A 13,013-nucleotide genomic window follows, 5' to 3' on the forward strand; every position below is an offset into this window, starting at 1 on the left:
AGCATTTCAATGCAATGTGTTGGTAAATGTTCAGAAAGCCTGAGGACTGGAGTTGTCAGGCGCTGCCATCCTGTTGGAGGGAGTGTGGGTGCTCTCTGGGAATACCCCCCTGCAGTTACTCGAAACCAGAAGAATATCTGGCTTGCTGACGTCAACTGGAAGTAACGTTGGCACATTGTAGATGCTTGGGCAATGCTCTGGCTTTTGGTAAAAAAATAAGCCTCAACCATAGAGTTTTGGCCAAAGCTCAGAGCGTCACCCCCTGATGACCCCAGTGTGCCAACACGTAGGGATGCTCTTCCTGGTCCCAGTGAGCACAGGGAGGGAGGTCCAAGTCGGTCATGGTCGCCATGAAAATGGCTATTTCTTGTGGGATTTCCCCCTGCTTTCTGAAACCCCCAAAGCATGGGGAGCAATGCCAAAGAGGGAATTTGGGGAAATAGCTGGAATGTTTCAAATTTTATACTATTTTAATTATCAATGATTCTTTTATGTATTTTGTAATTTGATTACTGGTCTAGTACCATAATAAAGAGTATTTGATTTGAAACAATAAAGAAAATAAACAGTGATGGTCCGAGCACCACTATACTTATTTCTTCCCCACCCCCCACCCCCAAATTCTGGCGAAGGGCCTGGAGAGCACCAAGGAAGTCCAGGTTTGCTATTCAGAGGAAATCAGTGGGAACCCAGCTCTGCACGTTTGCTGCCTGAACAACCCAGGGGGTGAGGTTGCCATGACCTGTCTGCAACCTGTTGTGGGGAGAGGAAGGGTAGGTGATTGTAAGCTCCTGTGGGACTCCTTTGGGTAATAAAAAGTGGAGTACAAAAACCCAGCTCTACTTCTCTCTTCTAATGAACCACAGTTTGAACTGATAAATCTGTTGGTCAGACTTTAATTGGTAAGAGCTGCACTTTCATGGGACTTTAGTGCTGTCCTATCGCTCCGCTCAGAAATGAATAAAAGAAGGTATTATAGTTGGGCTTCTCTAAAACCGAGTGGTAGTTCTTATTTACTAAACTGTGAGTTACCTTCAAGCTCCTTCAAGAACAAAAAGGGAAAAAAAGTCGACACGATGTTGTATAGCCGAGTTTATTGCTTGTCAGCACAAAAGGAGCAAGAGACTGGTAAAGATCTCATGCTAGTAATGTGACAGTCTGTCTGGCGGCGGGTGTAGGCCTCAGGGAATCTGTTATACCTGTTGTATGCCGATGGCACAAACTTCCAAATATTTTCCTCAACCCAGATGTGTGGGAGTTTTATCACCTCACTGTGTCTTTGCAAATGGCTGCTTGGAGGCGCTTCCCTGCAAGAAGAAGAAGAGCTTTTTTAATGTACCCTGTCTTTTACTACCTGAAGGAGCCTCAAAACAGCTTACAATCACCTTCTCTCCCTCTCTCCACAACAAACACCACCCTGTGATGGAGGTAAGGCTGAGAGATCTCTGAGAGAACTGTGACTAGCAAACCTCACTGTGACTAGCACCCTTCCTCTCCTCACAACAGGCACCCTGTGAGGTAGGTGGGCCTGAGAGAGCTTGTAAAGAACTGTGACTGCCCCAAGGTCACCCAGCAGGCTGCATGTAGAGGAATGGGGAATCATACCCAGTTCCCCAGATTAAAGGCTGCTGCTCTTAGCCACACCAAGTAGAAGAGGTGATTTGACTGTCTCTGAACACAGCAATAGTTTTCAAATTAAAGGTTTTGTTTTCCTCTTTCTTTTTTCTTAATGGCTAAATGATATTGCAACAGTAGCCCGCCTCCCCCCAAGTCTTCTAAGCCAACAATCCTCTTGAAAGTAGGTCTTCAAGGTACCACTGGACCCAAAGCTGTACAGAGTTATGGGGGAGGAAATTTTGGATTGACCTTGGTCCAGTCACAGTTCTCTCAGAGGTCTCTCGCCCCCACTTCCCTCACAGGGGGTCTATTGTGGGGAGAGGAAGGGTAGGCAATTGCAAGCCGCTTTGAGATTCCTTCAGGTATAAAAAGCGGGGTGCAAAACCCACATTCTTCTTCTAAGAAAGAGAGGGAAGCAATGCTAAAAGAATGCACCTGCATGGTGCTCGAAGTCTTGCTTTTTAAAAACAGAGAGGAGACAGTCTTAGCTCAGTGACAGACTCTCAGCAAAATGCAGCTTCTTTTGCTCCTAAGGCAAATCCTTAGAAGAGGTTCTGCCTCCTGGGATCCTGCAGGCTGTTATTAAACGGAACTGCTAAGCGTGGGCTGTGATTCTCAGTGTAAAACGGCCATAAAACAAGCCGGACTGACCACATGAGGATTTCCCTTGCAAAGGAAAGGGATTCTCCAGGCGGCCATGAAGGGTAGTTTTAAGTTACACTGCTCTGAATCCAGGCATACAAGCAGAACGGGGCATGCCCCATATACCAAAGATTTTGTCCAGTGAAATCACATTATCCGTCACTAACCGGTGGGATGAGCTTCACTCTGGACCCGGGGTGTTCTGGAGAAGAGCCTAATGCTGGGAACGATCGAGGGCAAAAGAAGAAGGGGATGACAGAGAATGACGTGGCTGGATGGAGTCACTGAAGCAGTAGGTGCAAACTTAAAGGGACTCTGGGGAATGGTAGAGGACAGGAAGGCCTGGAGGATCATTGTCCATGGGGTCGCGATGGGTCGGACACGACTTCGCACATAACAACAACAACCAACCGGTGGGATGTTTCACTCTGGACCCAGGGTGTTGTAGGACAGGGAACTGCCGCCTCAGAGAATTCAGGGGCCAAGTGATGCCAACACTTGAAGGAAGAGCCCAAGGAAGAGGAAAAAAGCTCATCTGCATAACTGAAACTCTAAAACTTAACTAAGATTCAGGTGGGTCATCTTGTTGGTCTGTAGCAGCAGAACAAAGTTTGAGTCCAGTGGCAACTTTTAAGACCAGCAAAGCTTTACTCAAGGGATATGTTTTTACATGCATGCCCACTTCTTCAGATGAGTGTGCCTTCATACAAAAACTTATATCTTGAATGAAACTTGGCCACTGGATTTAAACTTTGTTATTCTGAGGTTTACGAAGCTCAGAAGATGAGGTTTGGGCTTGGCTCATGGTTTGCATTCATTTCCGTCCGAAAGTTCAAACCTAATTGTAATGCTTTCCCCCTTCCTCATTGATTGGTGCATTCAAGGTACACATTTCCAATTCAAAAATTACTTCTTAACCACATGGACACACACGAATAAAAAGTCGCAATTTTGGCTTTTGCTTTTTAATCCACCTTTAAGCATTGGCACCTTTTCCTTCTAAAAACAGACAAGTGGAGATGACAATTTGACAGACTTGCCAGACACAACGTAGCGTGGCATGGAGTTTTTCAAGTAAAAATAGCGAATATCACAATGGTATCCTGGTGCACAGGCGAGGAAAGAAAGAGAAAGGCACTGAGGAAGATGAAAACAAGAAGAGAAGTAGAACTGTGGGCGAAGTGCCTGGAAAACTTTTGGCTACTGGGACACTCAAAAGCTCGGCTGCCGACAAGACAAAGTAAACCTCCCTTAGCAAAGAATTACTGCCGATGATCGGTTTGGGGTCATGCCCCCCCCCCCGTGTTAGGCATTAGTTAGGCCATTACTATCTTGGCCCCTCTTTCCATCCCTTACTAGAGGATGGTTGGGGCTTGGATGATTGTGGAATTCTGCCATGTTCCTGATAGTTTTGTTCTATCGTTTTGTCCTGTTTTTTAATGGGCAAAGGGACACTTTGTAACCTGCCATGAGCTGGTCTCAGGAGTGATGGGAAATAAATTTACTACTACTACTACTACTACTACTACTACTACTACTACTACTACTACTACTACTACTACTACTACTACTTTTTTAAATACAAATATTGCTTCAAATAAATAAATACTTTAAATAAATAAATAAATACTTCAAATAAATAAATAATACTTCAAATAAAAATAGTAGTAGTAGTAGTAGTAGCAGTAGCAGTAGCAGTAGCAGTAGCAGTAGTAGTAGTTTGGACATGGCAATGCTGTTTACTAATTTGCTACTAATTTACTTTCTTATATTGTACTCTTATGATCCCTGTTCCATTGTCTGAGAAAGGGTGCATGCCCTCGAAAGCTCATGCCTTGAATAAATCTTTGTTGTGCTACTTCAGACCAACACAGCTGTCCACTTGTATCTCCCTTTTATGGGACAGGACAGGCATAGTCACCCTTTGCTGGCCCGACACTGTGAGTGTTTGGCTACTGGGTGAGCCAGGATTCTCAACCAAGTGGGCCACTGGCCTGATCCAGTAGGGCTCTTAAATTCTTGTGTTCCCACAGGATGAATCACCTGGATCAGAGTGGTCTCCAGAATCCCTCATTCTCCGCCCTTCTTTCCGGAACCTCTACTTTACAAAAACAAAAGAGGCTCAGATCTATTCTTGCCCTTCAAGAAGCCTGCCATCTCCTCCTCCTGAATATCCTCACAGTTCGATGACACCCGTGCTGACCCCTGGATCATGTTTAAAAATGGGGTCTTTCTTTCTGACTGGGAAGAGAGGGCTAATTCTTGAAATGGAGTAAGTTTTCATCAGTGCTGTGTTTTCAGTCCTGGATCCATACCCTGCACAGAACAGCCAGATTGGATCAATGCCCAGAACTTTGAGAACTGAGGGACAAACTTTATCTCTTAGGGATTATAATAGCGATACGGATCTTGAGCATCTTTGGCATCCAAGCTGAGCGCTCAGAGGAGTTAGTAATTTTATTTTATTGGGTCCTGAATGGGAAAACTCCTCCCCATCCATTAAACTGGAAGCTACATTAATCTGGCTGTAAACAATTTGTCATGTTAAACTGCAGAGGAATTACTGGATACTGATGTGAGCCAGACTGGGGTGGGGGAGGGGGAGGACCGAGAGAGTTCCTAGAAGAGAATTCTAACTTTGATCCCAGAAGGAGTCGTTCTCTTGTTGGACTTCTGGTTGCCATGGCTCTCGATCCACTTTGCATCCTATTTGTAGTCGATAATAGCTGGTCTTAATATAGACTGGTTGGAAACTATGCCTGTGAGGACATTAATCTTAAATCGATGTCAATTTGTTATTGGGTTTTTAAGGCAAAGGAACGGGCGGCTGTCGCACACTGGCTAAATCGCCGTCTGCAAATGCAACAAAAGGAAGTTGAAAGAAGATGGTAAAGCCCTGAGGCGGTAGAAAGAGCCGTGCCGCTTACAGGTAGGGCCTACCACATTTGGAATGTGTTCCCCGCATAAAAAACATCTCTGAAAAATAGAAAACAAACGCACAGGAGGAAAAAGTTCCAGACTGGCTGTCGGTTTGCAGCCCTGGCTGTTTTTAGGCATTTTTGAAATTGCAAAAATGTGATTTCTTTCACTTGAGGAAAGTGGTGGGTCAGGCTGTTAAATCATATAATCATAGAACCATAGAGTTGGAAGGGGCCATGCAGGCCATCTAGTCCAAACCCCTGCTCAACGCAGGATCAGCCCAAAGCATCCTAAAGCATCCAAGAAAAGTGTGTATCCAACCTTTGCTTGAAGACTGCCAGTGAGGGGGAGCTCACCACCTCCTTAGGCAGCCTATTCCACTGCTGAACTACTCTGACTGTGAACATTTTTTTCCTGATATCTAGCCTATATTGTTGTACTTGTAGTTTAAACCCATTACTGTGTGTCCTCTCCTCTGCAGCTAACGGAAACAGCATCCTGCCCTCCTCCAAGTGACAACCTTTCAAATACTTAAAGAGGGCTATCATGTCCCCTCTCAACCTCCTTTTCTCCAGGCTGAACATTCCTAAGTCCCTCAACCTATCTTCATAAGGCTTGATCCCTTGGCCCCAGATCATCCTTGTCACTCTCCGTGGGTTCGATGAAAGCCAGGACCACTGGGAGTTCAATCAGCTCTTTATTGTGATCTCAGCATGGGGGTACAAGAGGCAGAACTGAATTGAGAAACCCCTGAACACCCCCCCCCCCAGCTTCTACACAGTTGCAAACAATGGATCTTCCCACCAGTGTGTTTAAACTGACTGGATCTGGCAGACAGGATCTAGCTTTCCATTGGTCAGTTTCACTGGCTGCTCCGATCCTGCCTTGGACCTGAGGCTGGGTCCCTGGCAGAACCACAAACACAACGCAGTCCATTCTGCCACATGCAGAGTGCTATCCTGAGCTGAGTTACACCCTTCTCAAGCAGTTGAAGTCCGAAGGTGTTATTCTGCTTAGGATGACACTTGTGTGTGTGTGTTTTGGTTTTTCAGTCTCAGCCTAAAAGGGAGCTTACGAAGCGTGCCTGGTTCAAATCTGACTTCAGATACAAACCTGGTAGGTAGGGCCAGTTCCAGGTTTTGGGGGCCACATTCTGAAATATGCAAGATAAAAATACAAATATTATTAGTATTAGTATTAGTATTAGTATTAGTATTAGTATTAGTATTAGTATTAGTATTAGTATTAGTGTTAGTATTAGTATTAGTATTAGTATTAGTAGTAGCATCCTGCCCTACAGGGGGCATTGGAAGAGATGTGTACCTATCTAGCATAGTTAGAGGAGGAACTTCTTGATATTTTTCAAATTATCTCTTCCTGTGACTTGATAGGCTCAATTGGAGACTTCCTGTTCCCTTGAGCACACTTCCTTCCTGCTTGCCTCCAGAACAGAGTGAATGCAAAACAAAGAACAACAGTTAGACAGTTAGTTAGGACTCTCTCTTCTCTCTAGTTTCTGGATTGTTTCTCTTAATATAGCTATTTTATTGTTTTAAGCAGCCTGGTGCTTCAAACCTCTTTGGATGTTTAAACTCTGCCAACAGCTCAGAGTGCTGCTGCTGCTGCAGCTCGTGAAAGCACCACCACCACCAGGCACCTTTCTCAGCTGTTAACTGGATGGGGGAAAGGCGCATTGAAGGGTGTCAGGGCAGGTTCGTGACCAGGGAGCTGGTAGCAGTGAGCCCTGCTAGTAAGTTGACTGCTAGTTGAATATATTAACATTCGTAATTATTCTGTCAGCCTCAGCCCACAATCTGCAATATGAAGATGACATATTGCAATAAGATAATGTACATGGAGAACTCTGAACACTTGAAGTATTGTTGCATGGCACACTGCAGGGGTGGCCAAACTGTGGCTCTCCAGACAACCATGGACTACAATTCCCATGAGCCCCTGCCAGCATGACTCATGGGATTTGTAGTCCATGGATGTCTGGAGAGCCACATTTTGGCCACTCCTAGTTAGTTGTTAAGTCAACCTTTTCCAACCTTTTGATCTTGGAGGAATGCCTGAAATATTTTCCAAGCTTAAAGGAACCTCGGAGGTGACCACAGGCCCCTTCACAGAAGTGGGAGCGGAAGTCAGATGTAGGAGGCAGCTGATCCATCGATCATTTACCATTTCCGTTGTGGAGAAAGAGACTCGGCCTGTAGAGCAACAGGGGAAGGGGGCTCTGGTGACGTCTAGAGATGCCCGTGGCCCTCTGAACTTCTGGGGGAAACCACATCACCCCTAGAGAGCTCTCGTGTCAATCCCAGGGTCGGGTTTGCTGCTTTAGCTACGTCACTGTCATTTGTAAACCAGGGCAAACCCTGAGTAGCATTCAGCATGCACACCTCCATGGAGATGATTTCTCCTGCAATTCTGAGGCCCAGCATTTCAAAGCAAGCCACCCCCCCAACCCTAGTCGCTCTGTTTTTGATCCGCGACGCCCTTCGCCAGCCCTACAAAGAACAAGAACATGCAGGAGGGCTAGTACTTAATAAGACGCCTCTGAATTAGAAACCTGCGTTGTGAAAAGGGTTGTTGACTCAGAGGGGAAAGATGACCTTGACAGTCCCGTTAATAAACTTCAGTCAAAGATCTGGCTTCTTGACAGGCGTAACAAACGGCAGCTGTCTGGCCGTTCTGAAATGACAATTGCGTTGCCTGCCAGTTAGGGAGCAGAGGAAACGATCGCATTGACTGGATGTTTAGGGACCGAAGGAAGAGGACGAGGAGAGCTTGAAAGCCGGGCTGGAATAATAATAATAAAAAACCCCTCTGGGAAAATAGCCCAGTGCCTTGCTTGAGAATCGCTCCCCTTAGACACTCATCATTACCCAGCAAGGGAGCCTGGCGTACGTGGCCGATGGAGAAGAACCCTGAAACAGACAAGAACATTAGAGGGGCTCTTTCCCATTTGTTACCATTTTGGCATTCAAACGTGCACAGAGAGTGGGCTCACTCCCTCAATAACGAAGAGGGTAATGTGCATATCCCCTAATTTTGGTACGCACAGTCAGTTATCTGGGTTTTGGGGGGTTTTTTGTTGAAAGATGAGTTTGCACACACTGAAGCTGGGGAAAAGATACAAACACCCTGACACATTTGGAGAACGGTAGGTAAGGCCATAAGATGGAAGATGCACGCTGGCGAATTCCTTGCATGTCGATGGCAGAGTGCTCAGGGCTTAGCATGGTGGAAGTAAAACATGCTCCACTGCAGGTGCTAGTAAGGAGAATAACAAACAAGATTAAGCAGGCTGCAGGCAGAACTTCTTCAGTCTAATGAAGAAGAAGAATCGGTTTTTATACCCTGTTTTTCATGACCCCGAGGAGTCGCCAAGCAGCTTTCAATCACCTTCCCTTCCTCTATCCTGTGAGGTAGGTGGGGCTGAGGGAGCTGGGTGACCTTGGGCTCGCCACAGCACTGAGAAAACTGCTCTGACCGAGCAGAGATATCAGGGCTCTCTCAGCCTCACCTCCCTCACAAGGTGTCTGTTGTGGGGAGAGGAAAGGGAAGGCGACTGTAAGCCGCTTTGAGACTCCTCCAGGTAGAGAAAAGAAGAAGAAGAAGAAGAAGAAGAAGAAGAAGAAGAAGAAGAAGAACTGCTCTGGGAGAACAACTCTAACAGGACTGTGACTGGCTCAAGGCTGGCTGCTTGTAGACAAGTGGGGAATCAAACCCGGGTCTCCAGATTAGAGGCTGCCACTCTTAACTACAATGCCAAGCTGGCTGCTACTATTTTATTATAGGAAATCCATCACTGAGAGGATAGGTAGTGAGGTGAGGGATTCTAGGCTAAGCTGTCTAAGATGGAGGGAGATGTTTCTCAGAGATGGAGAGTCTTCACTGAGAGAGACAAAGGATTGTAAAAAGAAGAAGGAAGGCACCAAAATTCTGCAGTAATGAGAAGATCAGACAGTAAGCGGGAAGTTTAGAGACCTGACGTGCCTGCCCTAAACTAAGCATAACCCCTTCTGAAGAGTGGAACTCAGAGACAGTGCGTTCTGCTTCTTCCATCACCGCCTCTGTAGGCATGTCTTTGAGCACCAAAAGTGTGATGTGAAAAGGGCCATGCATCCTGGTGCATCACTTCTGGGCTGTTTCACAGAGTCCAGGGCAATCCATTTTCTCTCGATTTTAAGTCCTCCTTTCTGGATTCTCGTGCAACTGTCAGGCGTCTCTGACCGACCCGTTTTAATTTTTTGTTTATTCTGAGGAGCAGGGGTTACGCTGCACTGCACACAATAGCCCAATACCTTTAAAATCCCTTTGGAAAACCTCCATGTAGCTGCAGGGGTGAGCTGTACATGATTTCGATATATGTATAAGCATGAGTCATGCTGCATGGGAATAATGCAGTGTGTCTAACAACCTTATTTGCAGAGCCTCCGAATATTCTCCCCGTCTCTCTGAAAGGCATGTGATTCTCTTGTATTGTGCTAAGAGTTGCTAGGGACTGGTCCTTCTGTTGCCAGAGCTTCAATCTGCCGAAGGAGCACAGTACCAGGCTGCAAAAAAGAATAAAATAATTATATTGAGCAGAGAAACAAACTTTGTATAGAATGAGGAAAGCCATAACTAACTGTCTAACTGTTGTTCTGCATTCAATAAGCCACTTTTTACTCATCTCTACAAACAGCCCAGAATCTGCTTTGGTGCCTTCATGGGCATGTATCCCAAGGTCATGACACTATGTCAGGCTTTCTCAACCAGGGTTTCATTAAACCCTGGGGATTCTTGATGGCCCTGGAAGGGTTTCCTGAATAGGTGGGAGTTAATTGATGTTTAATACATTTTTTAAAAATTTGTTAAACACGTATTGGCTGATATAACCATATATAGTCATGCCAACCCAATGACCCCTCCCAAAATGGCCAATGATGGGTCTGGAGGTGGTGGGAAGGGGAGGAACCCCAGGTGGGCATGTGCACAGCTCTGCTTCCCAATCATATTCTGCAGGATCATGCCAATTCTGGGGTTTCTTGAAGCCCGAAGAATGTTTCAAGGGTTTCTTAACAATACAAAAGTTGAGAGCGGCTGCATTGGTCATCAATAAGTGAAAAGAGTAATTGTAATTGATCAGTAATTGACTAGCTCGTCACTGAAATCCTACAATTGTGCGGTTTCCTGTTCAGACATGAGAATCTGCTTGGGTTGATAGAGCATCCTGTCCAGGAATTACACGCATGTATGGAAAGAATGGGATGTCAACAGTTTGTACGCAAATAGAGGACAATGTCACGTGGAAGCGTGGGAAAAAGCACACTGGTCAGGTGGCTGAAACTCAGGAAATCCTGGACATGCAAGCAGCCTGGGTGGCTCCCACCCAGGGCCCATTGGGTCTAGCACCGTGTCTCTTACAGAGCCTAGCTAGCGTGCATGAAGGCAAAGCCCCTTCCCTGTGGTTGCTCCTCCTAGCAAAATGACCGATGGCTAAAAGCTGATCCCACTTCAATTTGTCTCCTCACCTTTTAAAACAACACCCTGTCTTAAAGCAGAAATAGATAGGGAAAAGCACCCCCCCCACACACACACACACCAAATCTGAGGCCTGCAACAAACCAGGATCCAAATTGGATCAGGACCGTGTTTAACACCCTTCTGATCTTGGGTTCCTGCTGCTTCTCTTCCCAACGGAGCGAGGGAGTGCTGGTTGCCTTGAGCCCTGATTACGGCCTATCTTTGCCTTGGAGCTACAGAAGCCGGCCCCCGGTGGGACGTGGGGATCCCCCAGTCTTAGAGCTCATTTCCAGGCACCAGAAATCAGTTCCCCGGAGAAAATGGCTGCTTGGGAGGGTGGACTCTCCTGCATAATATTCCATTGAAGTCTCTCCTCACCTCGCCCCAAATACCGCCCACTCCTGACTCTGCCCCCAGAGTCTCCAGATAGTTCTCAACCCAGATCTGGTAATCCTAACTGGAACAGAGCAGCCTTGTCATTTACCTTCTTGCCGTGGGCAAACCCCCTGCCCTCAGTCTCAGTCTTCTGTCCTCGAGAAACTGAGGAGCAGGAGAGGGAAAAAAAACTGGAAAACAGCCTCTGGGAATTTCTCTGTGTCTTTGTGGTCTTGATCGGAATCCAGGAATTTCCCTAATCTCCAGACATGTCCTTTAGAAGTGATGTCACATCCTCCCCAAACTCCACCCCATCCCCCAGCACTGCCCTTGAAATCTCCACATATTTGCTAAGGCAACCATAGATTCGCAGTCTTCTGCCCCACATCTTCCACCCATTGTGATGTGGCCTCAGAGCTAAAGGAAAGGAGGTCCTTGCCAATGCTGACCCACTCTTGCAGGCCAGGCCAGATGTCTCTTATCTCAGTCCATCCAATTTTAAAGTCAGGTACAGAAGTTGTTGGTTTTCAGGGCGTTTCTCTGAACTTCCCCGAGATTTCCAAGTCTTGTGAGAGTTTGTTTGGAGGAGGAGCCGGCAGAGCTGTATCTTGCTGTGTGGCAGCTGCTGTTCTCTCCTTTCCCTGTCTTATCAGGGTTGGAGATGTCTGTGTCCAAATAGCCCCCATAGGCAAAGCTCTACCACAAAGGTGTGGAGTTTACCCAGCCGGCCAGGTCCTGATTCACTCAATTACATGTTGACCTCTCAGATTTGTTACAATATCTTCCAGCAAAACAAGAACCTTTTCCTAGGCTTCTAGAGACATTCCAGTTCAGTTCCTTTGCCAACTCTGTCATCTCCTTTTGAGTCTTTAAAGACTCCTCTTCCTTGAACTAGAGCCTCTTGTGGCGCAGAGTGGTAAGGCAGCAGACATGCTGTCTGAAGCTCTGCCCATGAGGGTGGGAGTTCAATCCCAGCAGCTGGCTGAAGGTTGACTCAGCCTTCCATCCTTCCGAGGTTGGTAAAATGAGTACCCAGCTTGCTGGGGGATAAACGGTAATGACTGGGGAAGGGAATGGCAAACCACCCCGTATGCCATGAAAAAGCTGGAGGGCGTCACCCCAAGGGTCAGACATGACCCGGTGCTTGCACAGGGGATACCTTTACCTTTACCTTCCTTGAACTACTTGCCTCCCTTGAATCTCATTAGAAGTGGGTCAAATTAGGTTTTTCTGTGGGCGCACAATAACCACAATATATATAATAGGGGTGTGGGGAGAGAAACAGAACTGGAAATTAAACCCATGGATTACAGAAAGGGAAAACTTGCAGCGAGCAAAATAGTCCAATAGTTCCCAAAGAAAGTCAAAATAAATGAGGGATCAACACAGCCTCCTTTCCTTAAATCTAATTAAGAGGTTGTTAATCTTTCAGTTGATAGATTTCAGCTTCCAGCTTTTGAAGTTGTGGTTTAACGAGGCCTCTCCCTTCCCGGGAACTTCTCTTCAGCACCTCCGGGGGATGCTCTTCTCCAATTTCTGGCATTCCAAGCGAGCACTAAAACAAAAGGCACATTCCCTTCTCAATGTTGGCAGAGTTTGAATATGCAAAGGAGCCGAGCACCAATCAATCAATATTTATTTACGGCCATTCAGACCAAAATTCAAATACATGCATTTAAAAACTAAGACAATTAGGAGACAAACACCAGGCTGCTTAAAGAACCAAATCGTTTTATTATGGAGAGAAATCACTATGTATAGAACAAGGAGAGAAGAGAGATCTAACTCACTGTTCCACCCACAGTAATTCTGTCAGATGGTTCTGGAGGTAAGCAGGGAGGAAGTATGTTCAAAGGAGCAGGAAATTTCCCACGGGTCAATCAGGACACTGGATGAGAATATTTGAAAAATTCCAGGAAGTTCCTGTTCTAACTATGCTAAATATACAT

The 13,013-nt window shown here is 46.1% G+C and overlaps 1 long non-coding RNA gene across 1 annotated transcript; it reads right to left on the reverse strand.

The window, feature by feature from the left end:
- Nucleotides 1-1,086: 1,086 nt before the first annotated feature.
- On the reverse strand, nucleotides 1,087-11,395 carry LOC143844269 (uncharacterized). The gene is made up of 3 exons (XR_013233908.1): nucleotides 11,174-11,395; nucleotides 9,602-9,737; nucleotides 1,087-1,307 (listed from the first exon to the last, which is right to left on the reverse strand). It is a non-coding gene; the product is annotated as an uncharacterized LOC143844269 (long non-coding RNA).
- Between the last annotated feature and the right edge of the window lie 1,618 nt (nucleotides 11,396-13,013).

The sequence above is a fragment of the Paroedura picta genome, chromosome 9 (genome assembly GCF_049243985.1).
Source record: "Paroedura picta isolate Pp20150507F chromosome 9, Ppicta_v3.0, whole genome shotgun sequence".
Lineage (NCBI taxonomy): Eukaryota > Metazoa > Chordata > Lepidosauria > Squamata > Gekkonidae > Paroedura > Paroedura picta.